Genomic DNA, 17,044 nt, shown 5'->3' on the forward strand with positions numbered 1-17,044 from the left:
CCCCATCCCCATCCCCCTTTTTTTCAAAGAGGATGAATGTTTTGTTTCTCACGGTGTTGCAAAGCCATGCTTCACAGTGGGAAAACAGCAGCCATCGCAGCACATGGCGCTCAGACCCCTTTTTTGTTTCTAACACAGTCTCACCAAGTTTCTCAGCCTGACCTTGACCTCCCTCTGGAGCCCAGGTAGGACTTAAACTCAGGATTCTCTCGCTTCAACCTTGCAAGTAGCTGGGATTTTGGGCCCGCACCACCAGGCCTAACAAATGGGAACAATTTCTTCCAATAATTTCAGCCACCTGTACCCTACACTCACACACCCAATGTGTGAACCCCCAAACCTAGGCAATCAGACAATGCACCATAGGGTGAGATCAAGATGGGGGGGGGGGGGTACTGAAGTCCCAAACTGGGGAAGTCAGGAGAATGTATAAGCAAGCCCAAACCCTCATGATCTGTGGTCTGGTTTCCCCTCCTAAGAAATGGACAACGCCGCCGCCACCTTCTAGAAGCACAGGCCATCCCCAGGAGAAGGTGAAATGGAGTCTGGACCCAGAAACAACACAATGGATAACACCATGTGTTAGAATACGATCCCACCGAAAAGAAACACCCAGCAAAAGTTAAAATGATTGGCCTGTGTGGAGGAGAGGTAACAGACCAAAAAAAGGATCAGGGGAAAAAATTGTTCCAGGAACATCTGGGCAGGCTATATGCTGCTTTGAACTCTGCTGAGTGGTTGCTTGCAGTTTCTCTAATAGAAAATGAGGATCTGGACTGGAGAGATGGCAGGGATTAAAAGTATGTTCAGAAGACTCGAATTCACCAAGTTCAAGTCTCTGCGCCTGCTTCAGTTGGTTCAAAATTAACTCCAGCTCTAGGGGACACTACACCTATTGACCTTCCTGGGCACTGCACTCACACGTGCAAATCCCACCACCTCCCACGTTTATGTAATTTAAAAATAAAAGCAATAAAAAATGGGAAACTAACTATAACAAAGTGAGCTGGATGCCTCTCCGTCAGTGGTGTACTGACGCCTGTACTGGAAGCCTCCTGCAATTCACAACCATCCAAGGAGAGGGAGTTCTGTTACCCAGAAGTCAATGAAGGCTGGATGGCATGTGACCATCGCGCCTGGTGCCCTCCACTTCAAGTGCCAATACCTGACCTGCTGCAGTGGCTCAGTGCACAAGCCACCAAGCCTGATGGCCTGAATCATATCCCCAGAAGCACATGGTAGATGGCGCCTTACAATCTGGCCCTAACCTCTACATAAATAAATGTAATTACCAATGCTTTTAAAGATGAGTGCATCATTAATAAACCCGCCGTCTGGCTGGAAAACATTTTTTTTTTCAGTCAGGCTTAGTAGTGCACACCTTTGATCCTAGCACTCAGGAGGCAGATCTCTGTTGTGAGTTTGAGACCAGACTGGTCTACACAGCAAGTCCCAAGCCAGCCAGGGCTAAATAGTGAGACCCCTATATAAAAAAATTAAAAAATAAAAACTTTAAATACACACACACACACACACACACACACACACACACACACACACACACACACACAGTGCCAAGCCTGATGACCTGAATTTGATCCCCAGGTCCCACATGGTGAAAGAAGAGAACTGATTCCTCTGTAGGTTGCCCTCTGACCTCCATACATTCACCGTGACACTCCTGCACCTCCATACATACAATAAACAACAAACAAACATAAATAATTAAATGCAAGACTGTACGTAGCTTGGGGAGATGATTCAGCTGGAAAAAGTGTACTCTGTGCAAGCATGAGGACACGAGTTCAGATCCCCGAACTGGAATAAAAAGCCAGGTATGACCATGCAAAGCTCCAGCACTGAAGGAGAGGCATGGAGGGAGACAGAACACAGTTCTGGGCTGAGAGTCCCTGTCTCAAAGCATAAGTTGAGGGGAATGAGAGAGCAAGACACCTGGGACCTCGCTCTGGCCTCCGCACACATACGCACTTACCACATACACACTCATAAGCTCCTATACACACAAAGTAAACTATAATGCCAATGCTGGGGCGGGGGGGGGCTGTGTAAGATATAAGACCCGGAACTTGGCACAGAGCTATCCTCCTAGCTACTGGGGAGCTGAACAAAAAAAGGTTCACAAAATCTTAGGACCTGGGAGATGGCCGTGCAAGCCAGACAATCTGAACTTGGTCCCTGAACCCTATATAAGAGCCAAACAAGGTGGTGAGCATCTGTAATGCCAGCATTCCTATGGTGAGATAGGAATGCTGACACAGGAGCCTTCCCTAAGCTTTTGGGCTGACTAGTCTGAAGTACCCAGAACAGGGGCAAACAGTAAAAGACTTGACTTCCAACAGGATGGAAGGTGAAGCTATCCTCCAACCTTCATAGGCATATGACCACAAACAGACATATACTTGAAAGTACTTTTTAAAATGTTCAAGGACTGTGTGGGCAACATAATTTAAAATACAGATGACTCAGTGGTAGAGCCCCTGCCTGGAATCCCCCAGGGAGGAGCTAACGGTATAGCTTACTAGCATGCAGTGAGACCCTGGATTCCAGACCCAGCACTGAGAAACCTGGCATCCTGTTTTGTGCCTCCATTATAGAATTCCCAGCCCACCTAGGTTGAAAAGGTTGCCTGGAAAAAGAACTGGCTGAGGTAGAACAGACCCCAGACACAGTGACTCATGAACTTCACCCGAGTTGCATTTCCTCACAGCTACCGGTTAAGGCTGGTCCTGGGTTTCACGGAGGAGGAGAAACAGGACTAGAGCCAGCAAGCCCCATTTGGGTAGCGAGTTACAGACATGAAACTCAGACCCTCTGCTGGGTTCCAGAGCCAAGGTTCTGCCCTGCACAACTACACGTGATACAGGCTCTGAGCAGGGGTAGAGAGCAAAGATGTCCTGGGACACAAACACGGCCAGCTCGTTAAGGCAGCTCAGCAGACTCTGGATGAGAACAGCCAGAACGGACTTCCTTACAGGGCAGCATCCCAGACATCTCTGAGAGCTACCAGGAGACAAACCCCAGGCCTTCATCCAGCAGGTTGTCAATACACAGTAACACAGCCACACCACCACAGGGAACAAAGTCTTGTTTAGCCAGAGGAATACCACAGAGCCCACCGAAAGGTGGAAAAGCCACACAGAAGGTGTCCTAGGAAGATGATATGAAAAAGCAAAGGGCTGAACAATAGGAGAATGTGTTACGAACCATGCAAAATGAGTTTCTTTGGAGAGTTGAGAAGTTATCCCCAGGGAGGAAGCTGGGGGGGAGGATAGAAGGCAGGCTAACAACCATAACTTTCTGTTTCAGGGTTTGTTTTTTTTTTTTTTTTAAATCTGTCCTTTAGGTATTAATCAGTTAAGAAAATGAACCTCACCAGGCGTGGTGGATACGCACACCCTTAATCCCAGTGCTAGGGAGGTAGAAGCAAACGGATCTCTGTGAGTTTGAGGCTAGCCTGGTCTACTAAGCAAGTCCAAGACAGCCAGGGTTTGTTACGCACAGAAATCCTGTCTTGATAACAACAAAAAATTCTGGTGTGACAGAATCTCAGCAATTGAAGGTAATATATATATATATAAATCAAAGTAAAAAAAAAACAAAACAAAAAAATCAGAAGCAGGGAGGAGAGAGCAAAAACAGCTCAAACTTCCTCCTTGGAGTTTCTCGGGCCACCCAGACAGAACTAATCAAGCCCTGCTGCAGGGAGCCCAGCAATTCTCCCGCTGACCCGGCTTCCAGCAAAGACACTGATCCCAGGGCTGATTCCCCAACAGTCCCCCAACCCCCAGCAACTTTAGCTGGAAACAACTGAAGAAACAAAGGCACTCTGCCTCCCCAGCCACCACCTGAATGCATAGAACTCATACACAAAATTCATTGTCCCCAAACTAAAAATGCCTTTGGAAAGCTCCTCAGGCCCTCTCACGGGGAACCTTGTCTGTCCTGGAGACACAAAGGCTTCAGTCCACTGGGAACAGTTAAACAGAGGCTGCTACAGGCACAGAAGGAATTGGGGGGCGGGGAATCCTTGGGGATCACTCAATTCAGCACTTCCCAACCTTGCTTGAGGCTATGGTATGGCTATATCTTTCATAGCTGGGGACCAAAAAAAAAAAAAAAAAAAAAAAAAAAAAGGCGAACAGAGGATAAAGGGGAGGGGGTGTATGACCCTGCTGGGGAGAGGAAGCCAGGTGCAAGGCTCTTGGGCTGCATCCAAGAATCAGGGGAGGAGACCAGGATGAGATGACCTGGGCCTCCCACCCCAGCTCCAGAGCTGCAGAAGGGTGGGGGGAGATGGCAGGCCTGCCTGCTTGCAGCCCAAGCTCCTCCGAAGGAATGCCATGTTTTTCTGTTTCCAATTAGCATCCCCCCCCCAGCCGCCCTCTGCATTCTTGAGACTAGGAGTCAAGGAAGCCTTGGGGAGTCAGGAGGGGGAGCTGGCCTTAGGACTAGGAAGCCCCACGTATACCCTAGAACCTCTTTCCCCCATCTTCCCTGTGACCCAAAGGTTTGATGCTGACTCCTGGTCCTTCCACAGGATAGGGGAACCCCTACCCCAATATCCCAGGAAAAGTTAGCAAAGGTGCCAGAGGCTTCTGGGAAAGCAAGGAAGTAAGTACACAGTAGGCAAGACATAGGACTGTCCCTTTTAGATCTAATTTAAGTTTCTCCTATCTTCCCCAAACAGGCACCTCCTCTCAGGGAACACTGAATCTCTAAAGTCAGTGTTCCCAACAGCCCCTCTCCTCCTGGTGTGCCCAGCCCTTGAGTTATATTATCCTTACAAAAAGAAGAAATCAGTGTGGGAGCAACAACCCTAGAATCAGACCCTATGCCTGCGCCTCAGCCTCATAAGGAACCCTCCATCACTAGCCCCTGCAACCTGGCCAGCACAACTTAGCCATGGAGCACATACCTTGGCCCTCCGTTTATTTTCCTGTAAAAAAAAGACACCACCCATATGACCTTCCTCACTGGGGCAGTGAGCTCTTCTCCAGTGAGCACACCTTAGCCATTGCTTACTGTCTTCTCTCTCTGCTCACCTTAGTGTGGAACACCCCTCTACCACATGGGTCATCCTTATCCCAAACACCTAAGGCTAAATAGATGGCTACTCCTTTCCCTACCTCCGAGTCAGGTCAAAGAACTTCCAGCATGTTGTAAGGAGGTGACAGAGCCAAGCAGGTGACAGTCCTGCCTAAGTAAGGTTAGGGCTGGTGTTTGAGCCAAGTTCTTTGCCAGTTGTATCCAGACGCCATGTGGGTCTCAGGCCAGAGGAGCAGAAACCACTACAACAGTCCCAGTCAGACAATCAGTTCATCTTCCCTCCCTACAGTCCAATGACAGCAATCAAGCTAAGTCCCAATCAGATGAAGTGCTGAGTGATGGTGGCACTGTACTGGGTCCTAAGCGATGCCAAGCCCTAGACATCCAGCTAGACCTGGGCTCCCCCTGTCCCGACACACACCAGACACAGGTGAAATGGCCCATGGAGCTGAGCCCTCATCCTCCTCTGCCAAACCAACTCTGCAGGGAAAACATCTGGCGGATGTCTTCTAAACCCAAGTCCACTTAAGTCAGAGTGGACAAAGTAAAGCAAAGTGAGTGCCGACTGGTATAGGCTAGGCTGTATAAACTCTAGGATGTTGTGACCTGGGGCTCAAAGTGACCCCAACTGTGTGACCTTAAACTAGTCCTTTAACTACTCTAGGCCTCAGTGAGCCTGCCTGGGAAACGGGAACATTCATTGTGCTCACTCCTCAGACTGTAGCAAGGATGGAAGACATTTAGCAGTAGCCAATCCAGGGTAGAGAGTGGTTATTTCCGGCTTCTGGGAGGTGGGGGAGCTACAGAGGAAGACAGGGTACTGAGGTAAACAACTGATAAGTCCCGTGAGGCCGCCTAGGAAAAGGGTGGTCTCTAAGCGTGGCTTCCCCTGTTTCCTCATCTTGGGGGTTGGGGTCAGAGTGGGCTTGGAGTGCAGGTGTGGGGAGAGGCTGTGTGCCAAAGATCTCTTGACTTCCAGCCTGGAGTCTTGGATGTTCACACATCCCCAGATTTTTCTGACACCACGTTGGGGGTAGCAACAAAAGGGGATGAAGGTTTAAGACTTGGGGGTGGGGTACCAAATGCAGTGCACAGGGACTCAGAAGGCCCTGTCACCAAGACTTCCCCAGGAGAGTTGACCCGGCAGCCTCTGACCCCACCTCCAGGGATGTTCAGCTGCTCAGAACCACAAAGCAAAACAAAGGGGCGCGGAGAGGAAGGAGCCACTATGCCTTCCAATCACCGCGGGCTCCCGAGCCCGCGCCCTCCCGCGGCTCGTCGCCGGGTCCTCAGGCTGGCGGAGGCCCAAGGCCTGGCTGGGTAGCTCCCTCCCTGGTCCCTTGTCTCCCCGCGGCTGCCGGTGACAGGAGCGGAGGAAGCAGCCGTGGGGCAGCCAAGGCGATGGGAAAACCAGATGGTCCTAAACCTCCTCCTCCCTCCTCCTCCACCCACCCACCCACCCACCCATCCACCCGACCAACTATCCATCCAACCATCCATCCTAACCCACCCCTCTCCCTCCAAGCCCACGGCCCGGCCCCCTTCCGTAGGGACCTGGCCGGGATCACTCCGGGGAAAGGATTGCCTTTGTCTAAAGGTCACCACCCGGAGCGCGGTGCCCGGGGTTGGGCCTGGTGCCTCCCATTCCTAGGCCCATGGAGTTGGAGTTCAGGGGCCGCCCCAAATCCCAGAAGGTGACAGGCTTGGAGGCTTCCTTTTTCCCTCCCTTTGATCCCTAGGAACAGGCCTCCTGCAGGACTAGCCCGCTGAGGGGGCGGGGGTCCTCTACACTCCCTGCCGGGGATAGGAGAACCAAGTCAACTCCTCTCATTGTTTAGGGGCGATGGAGAGGGGAGACCCAATGGCCTGCATCCCAGTTCATCCCTCCCTACAAGCCTGCAGAAAACCCCCGATTCTCCCCGGCACCCCCAAGAGGGACTTGGGGAGGGGGGCGCACGGAACGCGCGACAGTGGGGAAGATGGATCCAGCTGCCTCTCTATGGCCCTTGGCGCTCCCCAGAAAAGGCGGGGAGCACGAGGAAGGGAGGGGGTCCTTAAGGCGGGCGGGGGGGTCTCCGCCCCTCCCCCCGTGGGACGTTCCCGCTCGCCCCTCTCCTCCGTTGCATTGTATCCCGGGAAGGACCAGGGAGGGAACCGGGGCGCAAGGTTTGAGATCGGGGCGCAATGAAGGGGGAGCTCTCTGCAAGATCGGGGTGGCGGCGGTGTCGCGAGAGACCCGGGATGGGGGTGTGCGGATAGTGGTGGGCGCCGATCACAAAAAAAAAAAAAAAAAAAAAAAAATCGAGCCGGAGCAGCGGCAGCGGGCGCTGCGCCCCGGTTGGGGGGCTGAGTGTGGAGAGTCGGGGGGGAGTGGGTTCGGCCCCAGCTCTGGCTCTCTCCCCCCAACACACACACCCTCGCCGCCGAGCCCCACTCCCCCCCTCGCTTTTGCGCCCTGTCACAGCCCCGACTCGCAGGTAGAGAGAGTTAAGAGATTTAAAGAGAAATTGCTACATTGTGAGAAACTCACCCTGATGTTTGAGCAGCCGTCGGCGCGGGGTCTCCGGGACGGCCCCGCACGGGCTGCACAGGGAGGACCCAGAAGGGGCCGGCCGGCCGGGCCGGTCAGCGCACTGCCTGATCGCATGGCGGGGCCCGGCTCCGCTGCGCCCGGGCCCGCCGCCGCCCTTGCAACGAAGCGGCCCCGCGCGGCCCGGCCCCGCGCCCCGCTCCGGGGAGCGCCCCTGGGGTATGCAAAAAAAATTTTTTTAATTAAATGCAAAAAAAAAAAAACCTTGCTGGTTTTGTGTCCCGCCCCCCCTCCCCTTCCTCCTCCTCCTCTTCCTCCCCTCCGCCCAGCTACGAGGAGGAGCCACAGAAGGGTCCGCCCCTAATGTGTCATCTAACCAATCGTAGTGAAGAGCGCTAGAGCGGCAGATCTGGAAGCCAATAAAAAGCTGCAAATTCTGTGGGCGGGAGCACGGAGTATCGGCACCGCCCCCTCCTCCTGGCGGAGCCCAGCTGCTAGAGCGCCTGCTCCGTTCTGGTGCCGTAGGTCTGCAACCTGGAGCTGGTATTCGGGTTGGTAGTGGAAGAGGAGCTAGGGGCGTCCGTACGTGTCCGCATCCCTGCGCCAGGCCGGCCTAGAGAGAACCCCTTGTGCTCCGTGGCCCAAGATAGTGGCTTCTGCGGGAGGATGCACAGGGCACTTCAGAAGATTTGCAAAGATAGTGCGGTCGAGGCTTCTAGAGGAGGTGGTACAGTAGTGTGCTTTCCCGCATCGGACCCCGAGGGTGCCAGGCGATGGCAACATTGGGGGTGACCCGGACTCCAGGCGTGGCGTATCAAGTCTCTCCGAGCCTGGGGATTTTGAGCCGCTGTGGCGCAAGGACCATGGTCAGCCCTGCTAGAGAGCCTGCTTCTTCATGCCTGGCCAGCCGCGCAGATCCGAAGCTCAAAAATCCTTTGAGTGACGCTTGGATTCACAGGTCTATTCGCAGAGCACTTGGTGAGCGGGCATTTTAGTACTGCGCAGCGCGTTCCCAGACCGCCCCGGCCTGCCCTTCTGCACAGCACTGGCCTGATCTCTTAACATTCAGGTCTCACATACCCTTTCTCCCGAGCTCTAGAAAACGTGGTGCACAACAGTAGGTATCGAATAAATGCGTTGTATAAACGACTGATCGATCTGTTTTGTAAGTCTTATTGTTGTTTTCATGGTGTACTAGCCTTAATACTTAAGCATACATTTTAATTGTTTTGGCGCGGGGGGGGGGGGCTGGATCTTGCTATGAAGCACAGGCTGGCCTGGAATCCACTCCTCCATTCATCTCCCAGGTGTTAGGATAACACTTGAGTGTCACTATGACTGGCATAATTTCTTTTAATTGCTTTCATGAAGTCTAAGAATATATGTAATGAGGGTGTTTTTCTAGTAAATGAAGGTCCGGGTGCAACAATAAAAAATTGTAAGAGGCTGGAGGCTATGGGCCCTGAACCAATGAGCAGGATCCTGCTAAACGATGTCCTTTGCTACTTGCTTGCTGTGTAATGTGATGTAAATTACTTCATCTGTACCTCTATTTCCTGTTTTCTAAAATGCTGATTGTGGGTTTGTTGCTCGGTGGGTAAAGTCGCTGTCCACAAGACCTGGCAAAATGATTTCAATCCCCAGGAGCCACATTGGTAGAAAGAGAACCAACAGCACCAACAAGTTGTCCTCTGAGCTCTATGCTTGTAATGAATGTCTTTGGTATTTTTTTTAATATGATGGGCCGGTTTTATAGAGCCATCATAAAGAAAGTGCCAGCCGCTACCATTATATGATGACTTGGTAGAATCCATTGCAGAAGTGAAGCACTGAGAGCGTTCATCCTTTTGCACAGCCTACTTGAGGTGTGTGGACCACTTGGGAAACCGGTACTGTGCACATTGCTTTTATTTTTGTGTAGTTGGCCCAGTGGGTTGACCTGAGGATGTTTCTAACCAGAACTGCCCTCAGAGGGCTGGACATGCAGAATCACTATACTTGGGAGATGTGGGATAGAGAATAGGTCAAGGTCATCCTCAGCTACCTGGGGCTACACGAGTGCCTGTCTCAAGTCTCAGAACTTGCCCAAAGGAGAAGGGGTTAACCCCGATCTAGATAACTTCACACAGTGTAGAAACGCAACTGTGGCTCCCAAAAGGGAAGCTTTTGTCCAAGATCATGCATCCAGGAAGTGGGACCTAACCATCTACTGAAAATGTCCTCTGTGCAAAATGACCTGACCTGGGTCAGGGTCTTGGGTGTCTATATTAGAGCTACCAGCCCCGGAAAACTCAGAACTTAAGGTGGAACAGACAGGGAACTAGATAGCTTGAGGCCAAGGGGTTGACTCTACATTAGCTCATACATTCACATGGAAAATGTGTTCTAACTAGCTGCCATCAGAATTCAATGAGAGCCATGAACTCCTCCTGCCTCTCACCCACTTTAGTTTATTAGGTGAGGCAGAGAGCAAGCAAGTTACAGCCTCGCTTCTCTACTAGACCATGCTCTACAAGCCCCAGATTTCATTTAATTTAGTGTTTAGAGAAAGAGGTCTTGCTACATAGCTTTGAACTGGCTGTTTCCTTGCCTCAGCTTCCCAAGTGCTGTGCTACCACACTGGTCTAGGCTCTGGGTCTTTCTGCACTGTGATATATCTTCTACCCCTAGGATTGTACTCAGCACTTAGTACATAAGATAGGTTTGCTGGGGGTTCAAAGGCATTTTCTGATGTCCGGCAAGTTCAAAGCCTGGGCTCCATAAGACCTTGCCTCAAAAACAAAGGTTTGCTGAAAAGATACTATGACCTCTTAGGCGAGGGCTTTAAACACGTGCTACTTGTAAGTCCCTGGTTGGGTGTGGCGGAACCAAGACAAGCCAGCTCCCAAGCTGAGTCAGAGCTGGCACAGCCCTGGGAGATCAAATATCCATCTTCCCTGGGCATCCCTGAAAGCCCATCCAGGCTTCCAAGCTAGTGACAAGAGCCCATGGATTTCAAAAAGCACTGTGCTGTTTTTGCTAGAGTTTTCCTAGCTCTACATACACTAGGCATGGTGGTTGCACACCTATAAGCCCAGCATTCTGGATGTATTCAGAAGGATCAAAAGTTTAGGATCAGTGGTTGGAGACATAGCTCTGTGGTTAAGACTGAATTACTTTTACACGAGGACCCAAGTTCTGTTCCCAGCACCCATGTCAGCTCACACTAGCCCTTAATTCCAGTCCCAATAGAGTTGATACCCTGTTTTAGCCTCCTTAGGCACTGTAATTCGTGTGTATATATTCAAACAGGAATCCCATACACATAGTTTGAAATAAAAATAAATCTTAAACAACAGTCAGTCACACATCAAATCTAAGGCTCACCTGGACTACATGTGACCCAGCGCATCTTTAGTTCCGGCACTTGGAAGGCAGAGGCAGGTGGGTCTCTGAATGCAGGGCCAGCCTGCATAATGAGACCCTGTCTTGATGATGATGATGAAGAAGAAAAATCTTTTTAGAAAAAAGGGACAGATGGCTGCTGTTTTTTGTTTGTTTGTTTGTTTTTAATCTCTATTTCAGGTTAAACCCAGGGTGTCACACAGCAAGGGCTCTAGCCACCATCCCCAGTCTTCTTGTTCACTTTTAATCTTGACATGGTCTAAGTTGCTGAAGTTCAGGTCTTGAACTTGCCATCCTCCAGCCTCAGCTTTCTTAGCAGCAGTGATGACAGGCCTGCACCACCAGGCTGGGCTGATGATTTTAATTATGACAGTATAGAGAAAAAGAAAAGGTAGAAGTCCAATGGTCTTGCTGTGGGCAAGTCCAGATATTGGAGAACTGCCTTGCTCAAAGGGCCTGACATCATCTTGTCCTCTGAATCCTCCAGCCAGGAGAGCATCCTTTCTCGCACATTTCTGCATATGCCTTAGCTCCTTCAGAGCCCTGAGCTTTTCAGAAAGGCAACACACTACAGCCCAGCTCCTACCCAGGAGAACCTCATCAGCGCCATCTGTCTACAGACGGTGTTAGTAGCATCCGTTTAATAGCCTAGGTGGACTTCAGTCGTGCTGTGTAGCCCAGGGAAACCTGAAACCACACACACACACACACACACACGCACACGCACACGGTTGTGGTTTCTGAAGATAAATTTCAGATCAAGTTTTGGTCGCAAGCGCCATTACTCGCTGAGCCACCTTTGCCACCTCATTTTGAATAAATGGCTTCTACCACTGCAAGTAGAAACACTTCTCCCGCAGTTCCTGTCAGGCAACAGAAGCTTCAAACTTTGCGCCCCAATTGTTTCATTATCCGCGAAACCAATGGCACACGATTGGTGCACTTTTTTCTTTTGCATAGAACACTTCAACAACCAAAGCCTGGCTCCCTTCCTGAAACACTCCTGCCTTTCCAGGTTACTTTAAATAAGGTTGAGAAGAGAAAGTTTTCACGAGACTTTCAGGGCCCCGGGTCTTGGTGGCCAGGAAGAGGAAGAGAAGGAAAAGAAGGCACCGCTTCCTTTGTAGTCTCTGTCCTCTAGCCATGCCCTTCCACTGTGGCTGTAAGGTACCCCTTCCGAGGACAGCCACGATCGGAGCGCAATAATCCCACAGCAAAATCAGGCAACGACTAGACAAGCCCAGCCTGGGGTCCTCAGCGCCGCAAGTGCGAGGGGCGGAGTCTTGTCTTTGATTGGCTCAAGGTGGGGGCGTGGCCAAAGCTCCTCCCCACCTCCACCCCATCACACACACTTACAAGATAAAATAGGCTTCGCGCCATGGTGCTCGAAATTATTCGTGCAGCGGGCGTGGCTTATGTTTGTTTACACGCTTCTATTGGCTGGATTTGAATCAGGCCGAGCGGGTGGGCTTCGGAGGCGTGGCCTCGGAGGGCAGGGCTGGCGGCTGACAGCTCTTAAAGTACAGGATCACTAATGATGGGATTTTGGATCTGAAGAATTCTTTTGGGGTGTCTGTCAGCTTCCTTAATAAAAGCCAGTCAAGAAACTGAGGTGCACGTTTTCGTAAAAATTCCTAAAACCAAAAAAAAAAAAAAAATCATGAATATGTTTTAAAAAGCAGATGCAACCTAGCTGCCCAACGATGAAGGACTCTGAAATCAACTATGATCCAAGACCACAGTGGAACAGGAAGTCACTGTAATAAACAAGAAAACCGCGAAGTGACACAACAGCTTTTGCAACCACTCAAGGAGAAGGGAAGTCCTATGAATGCCAAAAGTATTGATGAAGACACAAATCATTTGCTGATAAATTGCACAGAATAAATTTCAAAATGGAAATGAAATGGACAGGAGTTGGGTGGGTCCTAGCTCATTTTGTAACATTTTGTTTTTGTTTTTATTTGATTTGGCTTTTAAAGACAGGGTTTCCCTGTTTGGTCCTGGCTATCCTGGAACTTATTCTGTAGACCAGACTGGCCTTGAATTTACTGCTGGGATCAAAAGTTTGTGCCACTACTGCCCACCTCATTCTGTAGCTTTGTAAAGTTAGAACTTTGTATCGCCTACTCAAATAAATATACTGTAAATTAAAATAAATAATGAATTTAAGCCAGGCAGGATGGCACACACCTTTAATCCCAACACTCTGGAAGCAAAGACAGGTAGATTTCTGTGAGTTCGAGGCTAGCCTGAGCTACATAATGAGTTCCAAGACAGTAAGGTTAAGTAGAAAAAGCCTGTCATAAGAACATACTCCGTAGTACATGCTCGGCTTCAAGTCACTATGTCGCTCAAGCTGGCCTCCCATTTCTAGTAATCCTCCTGGGTCAACCTCCACATTGTCAAGATTACAGGTGTCTGCCACTTGCCAGGTTTGTCTTTTGTTTCTAATTTTTCTTCTGTACATATGTCTATGATAAAGCTTAACTTATCAGTAAGGCACTGTGATCCTTTGAATGAAATGTCTCCCATATTCTCCAGTATTTTAATACTTGGTCCCCAGTTGGATGGCCCTGTTTGGGTAAGTTTGGGAGGAAGAATAGATTTGCTAGAAGGGAGTGTCTTTGAAGTTTCAAAAGGCTGTATGATGTCCAGTTTGCTGTCTCGGCTTCCGGGCCCAGCTGCCAAACCTGCTTGCAACTACATAGCCCTGATGTGAGGATGATGGACTCTCATTCTTCCAGAACCAGAAGCTAAAATAAATAACAAACAAACAATCAATCTTCCTTATATAAGTTGCCTTGTTCCTGGTATTTTATCACAGCAATAGAAAAGTAACTAAGACAGGCACTTTAAAGAAATTTACATAACCCGGGTGCAGTAGCACATACCTTTAAACCCAAAACCTGAGAGATAGAGGCAAGTGGGTTTCTGTGAGTTTGAGGCCAACCTGGTCTACAGAGTGAGTTCCAAGACACCCAGGGCCACACAGAGAAACCCTATCTCCAAAAACATAAATAAATAAATAAATAAATAAATAAATAAATAAATAAATAAATAAATACATGCATACATACATACACACACAAACATAATAGTAAAATAGACCCATTATGACAATATACTAAATGAAAGTTACTTAGAACTTAACCAATTTTTTGTGTGTTTTTGAGACATTTTCTCACTATGTCACTTGGCTTGAGACTTACCATGTAGAGCTGGCCTCAAATTTATCAAGATTCACCTCCATCTGCCTCCCAACTTCATGCACAACCACATCCAAACTCACTAATTTTTATATTTTATTTTCATTCTTAAGTGTGTGTGTGTGTGTGTGTGTGTGTGTGTGTGTGTGGTGTTGTGGGCATGTCACTGAGTTGTAAAAGTACATTTCCTCTTTCCTTTATGTTGTTGTGCAGATTGAACTCCAGCCATCAGTCCTGTTAGCAGGAGCCTTTTACCTGATGAGCCATCTTGCCAGCCTTGGGATTTTATTTTTGCTTTTTAAGATTTATTTTTATTTTTAAGATTTATTTTTGTGTATGCCCGTGTGTCCATGCGAACAAATGCTTGGGGTGTGGATGCCCTTGGAGACCAGAAGAGGTTACCGGATCTCTTGAAGCTGGAGTTATAGGCAGTTGTAAGTTGCTAGAAGCCAAAGTAAAGTATTCTAAAAGGTTTAATCACCAAGCCACTTTTCTAGTTCTCCAATTCCCCCTCCCCTCACCACCAAGATGAGGTTTCTCCATGTAGCCCTGGATGTCCTAGAACTCATTCTGTAGATCAGGCTGGCCTCAAACTCAGAGATCTTTGTGCCTCTGCCTCACAAGGACTGGGGTTAAAGACATGCACCATTAACACCCGGCTCCAAGTTTGACTTTTTGAGACAAGATTTTGGGCTAAAACTCACCGTGGGGCTGGAAAGATGAGTCAGCTGTTAAGAACACTGGCTGAACTTCCAGACAACCCAGTTTCAGTTCCCAGGGGTTCACAAATATCTCAAGTGTGATCCACCTGCACGTACCTCTTGTGATGGAATTATAGGAGTGTGACATGATACCCAGCCTAAAATAAATCTTTCAGAAACCAAAAAACCAAAAAGAACAGTTGTGGCAGGAGTAAGGTTGTTGAGAAGAGAAAGAATGAAAATTAAGCCCTCAGGTTGGTAAATATGGATATGAGGGTTCTGGAGGTGGTGAGACTGCGGCCAGCTTGCAAATGGTGGTTAGCACAAGCAGCAAAGAATATGTGAAGAGTGTTCAGCATCATTAGTCATTAGGGAAGTAAAAGTTAAAACCACACTGTGAGAGCAACACACAGGGTGATCACAGTCAAATTGTGTGATGCCACATGTCTGTTACCCTACTGTGGGGGAGGGAGCAGAGACAGGTGGCGCTCTGGGGATTGCTGGGGAGACTGTGAGCGAGTTTCAGATTTAATTAGAGTCCCTGTCTGGAAAAAAAAAAAGAGCAATAGAGTAAGACACCAAATGTCAACCTTCCATACACACATGTTCTGGCACCTGCATGCACACCGTGCACACATGAACATGAATGTACACGCGTGCGTGCGTGTGTGTGTGCATGCGTGCACACACACAATACACACCACATACACACACACCACACATATATACACACACATACATACCACATACACACAAACACATATACAAACACACACACACATACACCACACACACATTACTACACACCACACACACATATACTACACCACACACACTACACACCACACACACTGGTGGTTACTGTTAATTTGTTAACTTGACAGTGTCCAGAATCACCTAGAAGAGAAGACAGACCTCTGGGCATAGTCTGTGACCAGACTACCTTTTTTTTTTTAACCTTTTGTTCTTAAATTCCATTTACAAATTCAAACAAAGTGTTTCAGATCAATGCTTTTAAAAAATATTTTATTTTTTATATGTATGAGTGTTTCACATACATTCATATCTGTACACCACATGAGTACAATGTCTTTGGAAGCCAAAAAACAGGTCCTCCAGAGCCAGAAATGCAAGCAGATATGAGTTGCCTGGGTGCTGGGAACCAAACTCTAATCCTTTGGAAAAGCAGTATGGTATGTGCTCTTAACAACAGATGAGTTATTCTTCTAACCCAAATTATTCTTGTCTTAAGGATCTGTTTATTTTTATTTTATGTGTATGGGTGTTTTGCCTGTATGCACGACTGTGTGTTGCATCACTACCTGCATGCAGTGCCCATGGACGTCTGAAGAGGGCGCTGGATCCTCTGGAATTGGGAGTTATAAATGGTTGGGCTGAACCATATGGCTGCTGAAATCAAATCTGGGTCTTCTAGGAGAACAGCCAGTGTTCTTAACAGCTGAGCCACCCCTCCAGCACAAATTATTCTTTTAAAAGTATTTTTCTCTCTCTCCCCACCGTGTGTGTGTGTGTGTGTGTGTGTGTGTGTGTGTGTGTGTGTGTGTGTGTGTGTGTTTTGTGTATTTTTTTGGTGTTTTGAGACAGGTCTCCTGTATCTCAAGCTGCTCTCAAGCACAGTATGAACCAAGGAGATCCCTGAACTCTTGGTGTTCCTACCTCTACTTCCTGTGTGCCGAGATTATAAATGTACGTCACCATGCATGGCTTGACCTCTGTTTTCAAAAGTAGATGGACCCTAGAGCTTGGATCCTAAACGAGCTTCCCCTGGGAGGCAGCCGGGGAGGAGAAGATGGGTTGTGCTCTGTGCTCTGCAGATGGGTATCAAGGATTTCCAAATAATGACTTCCCCCTGCTTGAGAAGAGAAGCCTGGGTCAGTGGAGGAGGACAGATCAGGCAACACCGGCTCAGATCTTTCCAGTTTACTGGGAGAGACTGTCCTGTGCTTACCACAGGTCTGAGGTTTCAAATTCAAGAAGAACCCGTCAGGCTGGCTAAGTAGTTTCCTTTTCCTGGTTCAGCCAGCCTGGAGAAGACAGGAAGCTGAAGTTTGGTCAGGTGCATACCTGAGAGGACCAGAGTGGCAAGGAGGCTAAGGATGTTTGCAGGAAGTGATTCAAAGCATGAGTCACTG

General features: G+C 48.8%; 1 protein-coding gene across 1 annotated transcript in view; it reads right to left on the reverse strand.

Annotated features, from left to right (window-relative positions):
* Positions 1–7,806, reverse strand: part of Bicra (BRD4 interacting chromatin remodeling complex associated protein) — a 73,672-nt gene extending 65,866 nt beyond the window's left edge. Inside the window, 1 exon segment of the mRNA XM_032894415.1 lies at positions 7,598–7,806. The gene's annotated coding sequence lies outside the window, so the exon portion shown is untranslated.
* Positions 7,807–17,044: the final 9,238 nt, after the last annotated feature.

This window comes from Rattus rattus, chromosome 2 (assembly GCF_011064425.1).
Source record: "Rattus rattus isolate New Zealand chromosome 2, Rrattus_CSIRO_v1, whole genome shotgun sequence".
Taxonomy (NCBI): domain Eukaryota; kingdom Metazoa; phylum Chordata; class Mammalia; order Rodentia; family Muridae; genus Rattus; species Rattus rattus.